The sequence below is a fragment of the Sesamum indicum genome, linkage group LG7, assembly GCF_000512975.1.
Source record: "Sesamum indicum cultivar Zhongzhi No. 13 linkage group LG7, S_indicum_v1.0, whole genome shotgun sequence".
NCBI lineage: Eukaryota > Viridiplantae > Streptophyta > Magnoliopsida > Lamiales > Pedaliaceae > Sesamum > Sesamum indicum.
This window is the reverse complement of record NC_026151.1, coordinates 1,981,104-1,997,258: the sequence shown is the minus strand read 5'-3', so window position 1 is coordinate 1,997,258 and position 16,155 is coordinate 1,981,104.

The following is a 16,155-nucleotide window of genomic DNA, read 5'->3' as shown; positions in this document are numbered from 1 at the left end:
AAATTAATATATCATCTATGCTCGTCTACAATGGTATTAGAGCCTAGGTTTATTGAAAAAATATATGACTACAGTACATTTTGATATTATTTATCCACTAATGGAGGAGACTCTTTGATAGAAAATAAAACTGAACGAAAGTTCGAATTATAATGAAAATAGAAAATATTTCTAGATTTTGGAAATACAGAGAAGGGATTTCTCACGGAAATTCTTAACAAATGTTACAACGGTCCCAAGAGGATCGATCCAAAACTTCTCACGTCGGAAAAAGAACATGAATGGCTGAGAAATTTTAAAGTTCGACAAGTACTACCAGGAAACACGATGAGGCGTTTACACTCTACTGAAGTTCATGGTAGAATCCCAATCAAGAGAAGCGGAACGGGTAAATTCCTACATAATTACAGTTCTAAAAATTATGATTAAAGGAACTGAGTAGAAAGAACTCGAGCCGGATACATAAAAGATCTCCAAAGATCTAAGGGAGATACAAAAGAAAGTTCAAGACTATGGACATAGGTTAATTCATACACCTATGAAAATAGAAACCTTAAGCCAGAAGGTGGATGAGATCCTTAAGATCCTTCCCGATATACACAAGGATCTTACAGATATGAAGTAAAAAATTACAGATCTAAAGAGAAACCAAAGGGAGAACCCTGAGACATCAAAATTCAGACAAGAGCGAATCAGGGACGCTCTTGGAATAGTACCTCTTCTACACTAAAAGGCGAAGGCCATGGAGATTCCAAAGTCAAAGTCCAGAAAAGATCTGATTATCACATCTATCAAATCTATAAAAATGGGGCTAGCAAGAGCAGATCTAACCGATCTACAAGAAGTGACAGAATCCTTTTCCCAACTCGCGATTGTGGATTTAGTCAATATCCAAACCAATGAAATTACTCCAGTACTACTACCGCTGGAGTGAAGCACATGTTCAAATTATCATTCACATGATCATTCAATGAGAGAAAGTACGGATTTCCACACTAATGCCACTCCAACGTTCGTGGGAACCAGGCTAAAAGAAAATCCAGGAAGGAATCCAAGAAGAGTGCCTAAAAATACACATTGGGCGAGCACAATGCTCCAGCCCTTGCATCCATATGGCGCCATACTTAATCTGGATGTTATCGATTTCTAACATACAGAAATATTGATAGATGAATGGGTTGCAGTCATTAAGATAGCAACAACTACCTTACAACTCAACAAAGAAAACTTCATAAAACTGGTGGAGTTAAGTTTGGAAGGTTCTGTGAAGATCGGATGGGATAATACCCCAGAAGATAATCAAAACCAGTATCCTTCCCGGAGATTCAAAAGGCACGATAGCAGACAAGCTAGGAAGGTTTATTAAGATACACTTCATTAGAGATGGTTACTTCGAAGGAAGTAGAGCAGAAAAAGCTAAAGAAAATACATGAGCTCTCTTCAGCCTTGAATTAAGAAGTATTTGAGAAGTGGACGAATATATCTATTGGTTTCGTAAGTACTTCTTCCAGAGTCGAGTAGCAATGGAAGTAGCAGCTCTAATGTTCTTTGCAAAAATATGCAGTTCATGGAGGAAAATGTTGATCCAGTTATACAAAGTACCTGAAGGACAGCAGGATTCAGTTGCAAGAAGAATGTCTTTTCTTAAAGACAAACTGAAGGATTGGTGTTATCAAGCATCTATCCAGAAAAACATGAAAAGACTGAGAGGTAAAATTAAACAAACTCTTCGCTAATGTAATAACAATGATTTTCCAACTATTATAGGAGAATCGAACGAGCTGAGGAAAAGGAGAAAGCAAAATAGTGCTCCTACCTTAGGAGTTCAGCAGAACCTTTTCCCAACGAAGATCATAGTGGTCCAAGTCAAAAGCAACAAATCTGGATAGAAAATAGGACCAACAAGGGCTTCATCCCAAGGATCTAGACGAACAGATGCAAGATTCACTGGAAGAGCCCTTACAAGAAGAACTCTCAGATGGGCCCATACTCGAGCCAATGAAAATTTCAAAGACTACAATAGCTGTACTTGAGGAGCAAGAGGACATATATCTCCCGATTGCCTGAAAAAATGTGGTGAATTGAGAAAATTCGAAGCCACAGATGATATTCTAGATGTAGTATACTATGGCGATATGGTACCCATCTACCAAATCGAAGATCTTCCATTAGACGAAAGTGTCTATGAGGAGGAAATGGAGATTGATTCGGATGGATCTTCAACCGAGTCAGAATAACTACAACGAGGGAGATAGCTTTCAGACCTCCGAAAGCCTGTCAGGATTCTTTTTCAGAATGACGGTGTCAAACAAAACAATGAACCAGATAGGACTGAACTAAAGGAAGCATCACATAATCTACAAAGTAAGTTCAGGTGAGTTTGCTATACCTATGGAACTTACTGGTAATGTGATGGAGATGCAATTGATTCCTAAAGAAGAAATTCTTAAAGAATTAAGTAAGCTTAGAGAAGAAGTAGCTGTTACTATGAAATGGATCCAAATAGGAACTATTGAAGTGGTAATAAAAACAACTTTTAAGGAACAAATCGATTCAAAAATATATTTATCTATAATGGATAGAAGAATCAATAACCTAAGAGATGGCTGTCTCGAAACAATGATAGGTAATCTGTATGCAGGAGAAATTGATGTTTGATATTCATCCTAGGATTGCATACAACCTAGTAGACCAAGCTTTCAGTAGAGTTTTAACCCTTCATCAAGATTTCAAAAGGAAAGATCTAATGAAAGAAGGAAATAGATCATATTCTATAACTTATAGAATTGCATATGCCCTTTCCAATACGCATCATTCAGATTTCTTTTTTAGAAAAGTGTATATTGAGATTCCTAGAATATTCAAAGAATTTGCTAAGGTTATGACACCAGATCCGATTAGGTACCTGGAATAGGTGGTATCGATATTGTTATAAAAGATCACTTAATTTTAGTCGAACACTTAGCTCTAGAGCTGAGTTTAATAGCAGGATTTCCTTTTCAAAAGATAGGATTACAAGCTACAAAGGAAAGGAGAAAGAGTTATTAAAAACTTTAATTTCTCAAGAGATTAGGGTAGATAACGTAAAACTTAGATGTCCTGAAGGTTGGAAAGAAATACAAGTTATATTTGACATCACTAACAAAGAAAAATTTATCCCTTGTGTTGACTTATATCATTTGCAGCTACCTGTTATTGGTAGATATGAAGGCATGTCAGAAATAATACGCCATAAATTCTAATTGCATGTCAGAGAACCTTACCCATGCACCTTTGCTAGCCCTTCTCGACTTTGGTAAGACTTTTGAAATTGAATGTGATGCAAGTGGGATTGGCATAGGAGGAGTTCTTATGCAAGAAGGTAGGCCGGTTGCATATTTCAGTGAGAAACTAAGTGGGCCAACACTTAACTACCCTACATATGACAAGGAGCTTTATGCATTGGTTAGAGTATTGGAAACTTGACAATATTATTTGTGGCCAAAAGAGTTTGTAATACATTCTGATCATGAAGCACTCAAGTATATTAAAAGTCAAAGCAAGCTTAGCCGTCGACATGCAAAGTGGGTAGAGTTTATTGAGTCATTTCCATATGTGATCAAGCACAAGAAAGGTAAGCAGAACATTGTTGCTGATGCACTTTCAAGAAGGTATGTTTTACTTTCAATAATGGATGCTAAAATTCTTGGTTTTGTGCTCATCAAAGATTTATATGCTAATGATGTTGATTTTGGTAAAGTGTTTGGAAATTGTAGCCCAAGCATTGGATGGGATAAATTCTATTTGCACGATGGATTTTTATTTCGAGCCAACCAGTTTTGTGTTTCTAATTGTTCTGTTCGTTATTTATTGTTAAAGGAAGCACATTCTGGGGGTTTGATGGGTCACTTTGGTGTTTCTAAGACTTTGGGAGTCTTGAGCGAACACTTTTATTGGCCAAAGATGCGTAGAGATATTGACAAGTTTGTGGGAAAATGCATAGTTTGTCATAAGGCAAAGTCAAAGCTTAATCCCCATGGATTGTACATGCCCCTCTCTATTCCTAGTGTACCTTGGGAAGATATTTCAATGGACTTTGTTTTAGGATTACCTAGGTCTAAGAGGGGGAGAGATTCTATTTTTGTTGTTGTAGACAGGTTTTCCAAAGTGGCACACTTTATAGCATGCCATAAAGTTGATGATGCCTCTAATATTGCTAATCTTTTCTTTCAGGAAATTGTGAGGCTTCATGGTATGCCAAGGACTATAGTGTCCGATCGAAATGCCAAGTTCCTTAGCTACTTTTGGAAAACTTTGTGGGGCAAGCTTGAAACTAAGTTGCTTTTCTCTACTGCTTGCCATCCGCAAACTTATGGGCAAACTGAGGTGGTCAATATGACACTTTCGACATTGTTGAGAACAATTGTGAAGAAGAACTTAAGGAGTTGGGAAGAGTGTCTGCCATATGTTGAGTTTGCTTACAATAGGGAGAGAATAAATATGGATGGAAAGAAATGTGCTGAATTTGTCAAGAAAATCCATGAAAAGGTCAAAAGTAATATTGAGAGGATGACTCAACAGTACATGAACCGAGCGAACAAGGGAAGGAAACGAGTTATCTTTGAACTGGGAGACTTAGTATGGTTGCATCTTAGAAAAAAGAGGTTTTCGGACAAAAGGAAGTCCAAGCTCATGCCAAGAGGGGATGGACCATTCCAAGTCCTTAAAAGAATTAATGACAATTCTTACAAACTTGATTTACCTGGTCAGTATGGAGTAAGTGCTACTTTTAATGTTTCTGATCTTTCTCCTTTTTATGATGCAGATAATGAAGAGTCGAGGACGACTCCTTTTCAAGAAGGGGAGGATGATAGGAACACCGAGGGCGTCCAACAAGCAAAAGAAATTCAAGATCCAATGGATCAAGATTTAACCATTGAAAGTGGGCCAATGACAAGAAAAAGGTTGAAGTGAATGCAAGAAGTAATTCAAGCCCAATCCAACTTAGACTTTACTAATGGGACCAAGTCACAATCGGAGCCCCAACATGTGAGCTTAATTTCATTAATTCAAGCCCAAGGAAGCCCACAATAGGAGCCCAACTCGTCCAAGTGCAGCCATGTGGTCAAAAGAGACCTTCCAACTACATTCAAAGTGCATGTATACACCAATTTTCAGATTCACATGGTCATGCATGGGTTTTACTCGTTTTTTACCAAGAAGAATGCTTAGTTTTTAGTTATTTTTGACCAAGTATTGAATGTACGTCCACCAAGAGTCACTTGGGGATATGAAACGTTAATTTGGAAGTGTTTTAGGCCTATAAAAGGCACATACCAGCGATGCATGCGGGATATAATCGAAATATTTAAGAATTGATCTAAGTTTATAAAATATTCTCTTATTTTGGAGAGTCATATACTTGTTTTAGCTTTGGTGAAACATTTGCTTTGTCAATCTAGTCTATTAGATTGGTGATTCAAATTCACAAAGCCCCCAATTCGTGCTCGACCCAAGTGTGTCGTTGTGTGGATTAGTTTACTCGTGCTCGTGGTTGGTTGAATGTTCTAAGTAGTAGGTCACGTTCGTATTACGTGGTTGGCTATTTACATTCCTCAGGTCACGGACCACTTTATCCATTTCTAGCCTACGTCGTAAAGATTGGGCCACCCATGGTCAATACTATATCACTATCGGGAAGAAAAGGTAATGAAATGGAATTCAATCTTGATGGTGTTACTATAAAGATCGAATGACAAGTCCCTTTTCTATATATATATATATATATCTGTTGGTATATTGTATGATCAATATAAGACAGAATATTTTGCAGCTTATATTGATCAGGGTCAAGGACTTGCACGGCGAAACCTGGAGTTTTCCCCAAGGAAGCAAGGGAAACCTTACCCGTTATTTCAGGTAGGGATTTTTCACAGAAAATCCTAATATTAATAAGGGAATACGAGAAGCTTCAAGATTATGAGTGGAGAAGCATCTAGATCACCCTAGTTCAGGGTAAAAACACCTCCTATTTACTTTCATGATAAAGGTGTCGATATCTTGGCTGGTAACAATTTCATTCAAATATTTGTAAGATTATATGCAGGATAATTAAAGGAATCTGTTAATTTTTACTACTAATTATGGTAGTGAAATACAGGTTTTAAGAAGAGAAAAGGCATTTCATTGAATAATGCATATAAATTTTTGCAGCAAATGTGGTGATTTTTATGCCAGATTAACTCATCCAAAAACGCATGATAAGAGGAAATTTGATAAGATTCTTTTGTCTTTCAGGCAATAGGGACTCATCGATAGCGTAACTTCTACAAGGAATCCGAGGAGGAAATTAGGAACCTTAAGGAAGCACTGTAGGAAATAAAATTGCTAGAAAAATTAGCGAGGAAAGCAAGCTTTCTCTTGAAAACATCAAGAGACTCATCCAGACGAACTTTAGTAAAAACCCTCTGGCCTGGGTGGGATAGGAACCGGATCGAGGCTAGTCTGAAAGTCAAAGAAGAATGCAAGTACGAGTACGTTCGATAAAAATCCATCTAAATAAACATGGAGGACAAGAAGGATATGCAGATGATTATCCAAGAGCATATCAATCTTGAACTCATCGAACCTGGAGTCTCTACATATAGTAGCCTTGGTTTTCTGGTAAGAAATCATGGTGAGATAAATATAGGTAAACCCAGGTTGGTAGTTAACTATTAAGATATTAATAAAATATTAGAATTTGATGGTTATTGCATTCCTAGTAGAGAACACTTAATTGAATGCATTAAAGGAGAAAAAGTATTTTTTAAATTTGATTGCAAATCTGGTTTTTATCAGATTAAAATGAAGAGTGAATCAAAGAAATTTACTGCATTCTCCACGACACAGGGACAATATGTCTGGAATGTGCTTCCAATGAGTTTAACTAATGCACCCCAGATATTTCAAAGAAAAATGTATAATCTTTTTAAAGATTAGTTCGAATTCATTTTTGTCTATATTGACGACATACTGATTGCATGTAATAATATGAAAAAACATATTAAACATCTTGAAATATTTTCTGATGCATGCCATAAAGAAGGTTTAGTACTTTATGAAAAGAAAGCTACTATTGTTGTGAATAAAATTGAATTTTTAGGAGTTCTTATTGACGAAATAAGAATTGAGTTATAGGACCACATTATGGAAAAAATCCGCAATTTCCCAAACGTACTCAAGGACAAGAAGCATTTGCAAAGCTTCTTGGGAGTTATTAATTTTGCAGGTATCTTCATTAAGGATCTTGCAAGATACAGAAAGGATTTTTTACCATTTCTGAAAGAAACAGAAAGTTCAAAGTGAAAATGGGAAGAAATCCACACAAAAGGGTTTGTGAGCTTTAACAGGTTTACAGTAACTTGCCAAAGCTTACTATACAACAGGACGAGGATGAATTGGTAGTCTACAAAGACGCCAATGACTATAGATGGGTAGCAGCGCTCATGAAGAAGACAGCTTGGAAGAACCTTGTAGATATACAGAAGGGTTATTCTCAGAACAACAAGCCAAAGTTTGGCACATTACCGAGAAAGAATTCTTTACAGTTTAGAAGGCTTTTAAAAAATGACATTTATTTTTACTTGCTAAAGAATTTACTTTAAAGTTGATAATACTAATATTAAGGATTCCCGAAAAAATAAATTATAATCAAAGATAGAGAAAACTCATATTATTAGATGGCTAGCTGGATGCTAATATTATTGTTATAATATTATCGTTATAAAATCTCATGTTCTTGCAAATTTCCTGACAAGAGATGGAGACATCTGAAGCAAACTCTATTATGCTGAGGCTCAGGCACCTCCGAGAAAACCTGAGGAGTTTGACAAGAAGTTCGGGCAGCTAGCAGTGAGTGCCCAAGTTGCCGAACAAATTCAAAGAGCTGATCTAGACACATTTCAAATTGCAATAAGGAGTTTTTTATTAGCATCTACCATGCTATGGAATGATTTACGAGAAACAATTTGAAAGGCATCACGTTCGGGGATGACTCACGAGTTGAGAGAGTATGACCCTAAACATGCCTTTAGAGTACAGGGCTTTAGGCCTGTAGCGTCGGATTCAATTACCAATTGCACAAGGCCATCCTCGGGCTTTGGTGAAACGGCAACAATTGAGTCGCAGGAAGTGCAAAATCTTGAGAATTCAAGTCAACCCAATACCTCTAGGGGTTAAAGAGGGAGATGTTAGCCTTAGGCCAATGACATACACTTCTAAGGTTATACTAATAAATTGATATCTTTTTCTACTTGGCAGGACTACCAGCGCATTTGGGAAAAACTAATTTCCCTCAAAGGAGTGAGTCAAGGCAAGATCATTATCGAAACATTCAAAAAATATAATTAGGTCTGGATGTTAGAAGGGTCCAAACCAGAGGATGTCAGAGAATGGTATAATTTTGGAGCTCTTACTTCAGTTCATACTATGTCACCAAATTTTTAAAAAATTTCAAAACTTGTGGAGTAGATCAGTGCGACGGTTTTGATTTGTGGCAAAATAACCCCCACTTAAAAAGAGGCGACGTTTTGGAGATAAAATTCATATCAGTTGCTCCAAAAATGGCAAGAAAGGGTCTCATCTAGTATTTCATTTTATGAAGTTGTAGAGACCAGATATGGTGGCTTTCAATAAAATCAAAGCTGTCTCAGGAGAAGCTCCTCTGATATCAGCCGTTAGTGAAGACAATATCTCTACTAGAAGAGCTTGAGGATTATGGCTCTGTCTCACTGAAATAGACAAGGTTAAATATCCATTCAAATTTTTCTCCAACAAAGTGAATGGATTGTTCCTGTTAAATTCCATGACAAGAAAAAGCACTGAGTTTGCAGAGAGCTTATTCGAAAAGAAAAGAATGTTGATCTCGAAAAATAAGCTACCAGCGAATGAAGACGTGCACCATGTTGCATGTTGCGCACTGGCATAACCATTTATGCCCTTGCTGTAAAAAATAAGAGAAGCCCTGAAACAAAAATTTGGGTCACATAAAATAAATCCGAACCAAATTAGGACAAGAAAAAAAGAAAAACTTTTATAAAAAGAAGTAAAAGTTAAAGAATATAAAAAATCAAGGATGGGACTGTCGGTAAAAAACGACAAAGGCCAACAATCAGCAAAATAGGAAAGCCAGCTAGCAATCACATGGTCGACAAGCCATTATGACCAACAGTTGAAAAGGACGCGGCAATGACGAACACAGTAACGTCAATCGAAAGTGACAAGATGATGATGAACACAATGAAGTCATCAAAAACATTTGGACTCCGAATTTGAAGTTCGCAGATGCCTATAAATAAGGATGCAATGAAGCAAATGTGGATCACTAGAAAACTTCTCCTACTCTTCAGAGCACTAGAATTCTGAGTCTTTCCAATCATTTGTAGTGTTTTAATCTTTCAGCTTATGGGGGTTTTTCCAATGAGTCAAGTCCTCTATCATGTGAGAGGCTAAACAATATTCTCCTTCAATGGAGGAATAAAATCTATGTAATATTCTATATATTTTTTTCAATAAAAGTTAGGCTTCTGTTCAACCTGTTTGTCGAAAATTCTATTAAATCCCTATATTAAAGTCCCTTTTACGCCCTAAGGTAGGAAACGAAATAGGGCTATGCTGTTTTGCTACTGAAGGAGTCAAATGCCTGCGAACCATTTGTTGCGGTAGTGTGGTTGGAGGAAGTTCATAAAATCGATGACTTGAAATACCCGAAAACAGAGCGGTCAAAGCAATGTATAAATTTATGGAGTTTTTATTTCGGAAGCATGTTGGGCCGTTTTAAGAGCATGAAAATGGAGTATTGAACTATTTCTTTTAAAAGAGAAAATTATCATAAAATAGACTGATGGACCAGATTTACGCGAAATTGAAAGATAATGGACTAAAATTAATATTGTCCAAGTTAATATACCAAAATTGAATCGAGACAAAGTTAATATACTAAAATTTTCTTTTTCCCTAATAGTGAGGTCAATATTTATAGACAAGAGGGGGAAAATACAGCCGTTTGGCTGCATTACTCCAACGGTCACATTTGTGACTGTTGCATTTAAAATGTACCATGGGCTGAACCCCGATCAAACCACCTTTTCTTTTTAATTATTTCTTAATAGCTTGCGTTGAGCCTAGACAATAAAAGTAGGGTTTGGGCTCAACCCAAATAAGAAAACAAAAAGTAAAATAGGCCCAACTTGGCCTGATTTGGACTTCGATCTGGTCTATGAATTGGGACTGGACTTAGACCATTTGTTGGTGGACCATGAACAAGGCTAGGTCAGTCTTAGGTAGAAATTTTCTGAACTAGTTCGTACTGGTCCTGGATCGGCCCACTCCGTTATGCACCTTGAAGTTTTGCATTTTGTCAGGAATGCATCTTTTACTTAAATGCACCAACAATCATGTCAAAATGTTGCAATCAATATCAACAAACCTGGTGGATTTGGTGGAGCAGAAACTGTAAATTCAGAAGTTCCTATTGCCTGATCAACTTATCTGTTTTGCTAGGCAATTTTTTCCCCCCCCCCCCCCACTTGCATCAAAATCAACTGCGATGGAGCTATATCTTCTATGGTGGCAAGCAAATGGGTTATGGAGTCATCGCTTGTGTTGCACTGGCCGATCTGGATACGCAGTTGTATTATAGGATATCGGCCAAGTCTTTGACCCATGGTTGCATGGTTAACTCAGTGAGTTCCGAGGAGTGCTGATGGGAAGCAGGTGGAAGCGTTGGCAGCAAGACATGCCATGCTGCTAGCAACTCGTTTCTGCTGCAGTTCCATTATTCTTGAGAGTGATTGTGCAAACTTAATTGCAAATATCCGCTCATCTTCGCCGGATATGTCTTACATTGGCCCTATTGTCTCTGCTATATATTCTTGGTTTAGCTTCTTTTCGATCTTGTAGCTTTAGTGTGATTAAACATTCTTGTAATGTTGTGGCCCATGAACTTGCCAAATGTGCTGTTGGTTGTTTGGAAGGTGTTTCCAGCCTCTCAGCACAAGGGGCTATATTGGCTTTAGTCGTGTTTGCGAAAGCTTTTATTTTTTAAAAAAGTGATTTTAGTAGAAAAAGTTAGAATTTTTTTGGCAAATTAAAAGTTGATAATGCTTGTAGAAAAAATAAAAAGTAGATAAAATTTAAATTAGATAGTGTTTACAAAAATCACTTTTAAAATAAATTTAATTGGTTAAAGACCGTTTTGTCCGTATGCGTTAAAAAGATACTATATTTATTTAATATTTGCACTTGTCTTTTGATAATAATATGTTTTTCTCAAAAAATAATAAACTTTATTGCAATTAGTACATCTCATATTTAAATTTATAAATATTTGTCATTTATAATTTTTAAAATACTAATGGAAGAACCGAATATTTAATTTAATAATGTTTCCACTATGTATGTAATACAATTGTTCATTCATGCACAATAAATAACCTTATATGATTGTCAAAAAATATATTTTTAATTAATCAATAGCAATTTAATTTATATTTTTTTATGATATAGGAATGTATCCAATAATATAGAAAATTAAATATAAGATTTTTAAAATATTAAATATGTAAAATTATAAATTTTGTTAGTGATAAATTATTCAAATTATTTAAAGATCTAACATCAACTTTAGGTAAGCAATTTTAAAAATGAATTAAATGGATAAAATTGAAATAAGATTATTATATTGAGGGAAGTAAATTAGAAGGGGTGCTTCTAACTTTTGGCTCAAGTGCTTTTTATAGCAGTCAAAAATAGAAGGTAGCATTCCAAACACCTCAAAAGTGTTTTTCTGAACTCAAAAACTGAAAAGTACTTTTTACATAGCTCGTGCAAAGTCCTTCATACATATATGGGACAGTTACATTCCTTTTTTTTTTTAGATTTGATTTAATTATACGTAGACCCTCCGTAATTTTGAAAAATTACATCTAGTATCTCTGATATTTATTTTTGTCTAACAAATAAGGAATTAGTCAAAATTCACTGAACTTGCTAATATTAATAAAAAAACCGATTAACTGTCTATAGTAATAATTACACTCATCTCCCCTGAGGTTTGGTCTAACTTAAATAAACCCCATGTAAACTGAAAAATTACATCTAGTACTCTTGAAATTTGCTTCCATCTAACAAGTAGGTCCCTCCATTAGTGAAAATCTAATGAATTTATTTATATTAACAAAAAGATTGACTCTAATTTGATATTAGCCTTGACTGATTTAATACTGACTTATTCCAAGTCAAACAATTTTTTTTTTGACTAAACTGCTATTGTAATGGTAAAAGTACACCTCCTTACATGCTAATATGTGTGAAGATATATTAAGGTAATTTGGTTACAAAAAATTTATATGATCTGCAATAAATCAATAATAAGTTAATTTGAGGTAAATATGAATTTTTATCCTTTTTTATTTTGTTAATATAAGCAAATGCAATAAATTTTAAGTAATATTGCAACTTATTTGTTAGACAGAAGCAAATTTTAACGATACTGAATGTAATTTTTCAAATCACAGGGGGTCTACGTGTAATTACATCAAACCTCAAGGGATAAGAGTGTAGTTATTCCAAATCTATATTTATCCCGATTGATTTCTTGTACGTCAAATAAATCTTTTCATGATCAAATTATCCTTATATCTTCATATTGTTGGAATTGGTGACCAAAAGCCAATTGGATTGGTGGTTTTGAGAATTATTCAAGTAATTTTTATTTAAGCAATGTTGTATCGATGAATATGATAAGAATTCGTTGTCGGCACACGTATCTATTGTGGTTAACAAATTACGTCAACCACTCTTTGACGTCACAACAAATGCCCACAGATCACTTCAACAACTGGTGCAACAGTTGGACTGCGCATTAGATGGCGGTCATGAAACCAATTATTTAGGGTTGGGTCTGAAATGCTCCAAGTCGAGGACCTCGAGGCTCGAGAGTCCTATTGAGACTTGGATTAAGAATCGCATTCATTTGATGAGTGCCATGTTTCATTAGTGACAGACGTGGAACGTCTATGTGATCTTAATGGGTTGATTGGCTAGGCGTTGAATCGACTGAACTGGCTCGCGGAGTTCGTCGTATGAAAACCTAGGAGGCTTGGTCGGTATGACTTGAGTCCTCGATTCCGATAGTACGGGAGTAGTCCTCAAACTTGAAGAATCATGGCAGTTACGTGCATGCGATGACTGTATCTTAGATTTGTGCAAGAGGTGATCGTGTCCAGACATAGTCATCATAAGCCTTATCTAGTTCAGTCAAAGCATGTAGCGAGGACAATGAGTTCCAAGAAGATGATCCATCCCCTATCAAAACATGAAAGAGGTATCTCCTATGCACTTGGAGATGCATCTTTGCTCTATAAAGTTGTGGCCACAGTCATTGGTCGAATAGGAAAAAGAGGTTCCTATGTCGAGCTATTTGGTGTAATGCGATATCAAGTATTAAGCATAGATGCCTAGTTTAGAATGAAAACCGACACCCAATTTCATGTCCTAGACTAAGGTCGGGAGACGATAGACGGAAGGACCATACCCATATGGACTCGAGAGCCTAAAAGTTCACATAGAAATTCATCTAGTATCTACTTCCATCGATCATTGCTAGATGGCCACCATGGTGATGGGCTTTCTTGATCAAACCTTGATCAAGAATTATTAATTAAATTAAATTTAATTAATAATTGTGTTTGACTAGCCCAATTCTAGCTGAAAGGTAAACCTAAGGAGTCAGACACAAATCACCGAGAGGGACGAGGAATTAATTGAGAATTAATTCCATAAGTAATTGGATTACTCATAATAGAGAGGATCCATTGGATGGATAAGCCCAAGAATAAATTAATAGGATTAATTTACATTCGACTTGCCTTTATTATTTAATGAATGAATACATAACAAAAACAAGAAAATAATTTCCTCCTCTACTAACACCACTCGGCCACCCCCCTCTTCCATACGCACTTCATGTGTATTTTTTTCCCTAATTCTTTGTTAGCAAAGAGGATTGAGGCATCCCAATTCTGATGTGGTGTGGACGCAATTTTAGAGGGCTTCTACGTTGAAACCTTGCATGAACGAATCAAATGAAAGTGGTTCGAAGTAAATCAAAGAAAGAGGTAATTCTTGATTTAAGTTTTAGTATCTCTCTTATTTCATTCAACCACTAGCCCCGTTAATTTTATTGTTGTTTATTTTGTTAACTACATCGAACGTCCGGGAACTCCAAGGGTACACCACTTGGAATTATTGTTTTATTGCGTTTTTATTTTAATTTATGCATTTTATTATTACTTCTTCCGCTTGCGCATTCCCAGGCCGATCCACTCATACTTCGAGGTGTCAATCAATGGTAAATATCAATTTTTTTTATATTTTTTTGTTAATAACAAGAAATTCAATAAATTTTGACTAACGGGGGACCTATTTGTTAGACGAAAGCAAACCTCAAAAGTACTAGTACTGCTAGATGTAATTTTTCAAATTATAGGGCATCTATATATAATAATATATAATTACACCAAACACCAGGGAAGGGGTTTGTAATTATTCTTAAATATAATCTTCTACTTTCCATATATATATTATACTATTACAAAAAGAATTTTTTTTATCGTATCGATGTTTGAATATCTAAATTTACCATTTAATTTATTTTTTTCTTTAAAATAAGTTGGCCAAAACACTAATTTATTTTTTTATATAATCACAAAATTATATTTTATTTTTCTCTTACCCACTACTCTAATCTTTCTCATCAAACTTCTCTATATTTATTTTTCTTACAAATCTTTATATTTTGTATTAAAACCTATAATTATAATATATTTTTTCTCTCTCACCTTATGTTTCTTTCCTCTAACAGACTTTTTTCTTATTCATTCTTGCATCACAATTATTTTTTCATATATTCTTTTCTCCATCTTACATCATAATTTTTTTTTATATGTTCGTACAAATCGTCTGCCACGACAATTTGTATATATAAATATCAACATAATGCCCAATTTTGCTTTCTATTTCTTAGGCCTAAATTTCTTTGAAAAAGCTATTTTATTACTTTAGGAGATTTAATGCTTCTATATTTCCAACAAGATCCCAAACTATAGCAAGGAATGCAACTGAACATCCTACTGGTGCTTCTGTTATTAGGTATGCAACTTTAGTTACGTAGTCTTCTTTTATGATTAAATTACTTGTTTTGGAGAAAAAATTGAGAGACCCCTGTGATAATAGAAATGTTCAAAAAATCCCCTAAAAAATTAAAGTATTAAATACCCCTGATATAAAATAAAGTTTAAAAAAACCCTCCATACAAAATTTGGGGCACACGCGCTTTAACTGTGATTTTTCTATGAAAGTATCTTTTTTTTTATATTTTTGCGATTCTCTCACAGTTAATATATAATATTATATATATTTATTAATAATAAAATATTATCTTTATAATAATTATTTAAAATATTATTTTTATAATAATTATTTAATTATTTATATAGTAAAATATTATTTAATTATATAAAAAAATTACAACGGCGACGGCTTCGCTGCCGAAGAGTAAGGCGCCGCACCCAACTCATGAACTGGGCAAAGGCATAGCAACCTTCAATTTAGAAGTACCCCAGATCAAAAAAGCAATTTCATCCCAAAGGAAGGCAAAGGCCAACTCAATTCTGCATAGGTTTCTTCTGTTCCTTCAACTCAAAATGCACGGTTGGACCAGGTTGGTTCTGAGTTGGTCCCAGGAATCAATACCTAGGACCAACTCAACCCAGTGGTCCAGGATCAGGCCTATTGGGCAATTTCTTTTTATAATGCATTACATATAATTTTTATTTTATTCTTCTAAATTGATTAATCTAATAGTTTTTTTATACTTTTGAAACTCTAAATTTTTTTATTTTTATTGTTCTGCTTCTAATTTTTTAATAATTTAATTAATTAATATTCTTTAATACATATGGCTGAAGGAGGCCCAACCCAAGAAGAATAAGGTTCAAGGCCACCTAATGCACTAACCTCAATGGCCCAAGAAGCTTAGCAGCCCAAGAAGAAGGACATAGGTCCAAGGCACCCTAGGCTCAGCCTAGGAACATGGTCCAATAAGGATGATCAGTCCAAAATCCACACTGAACC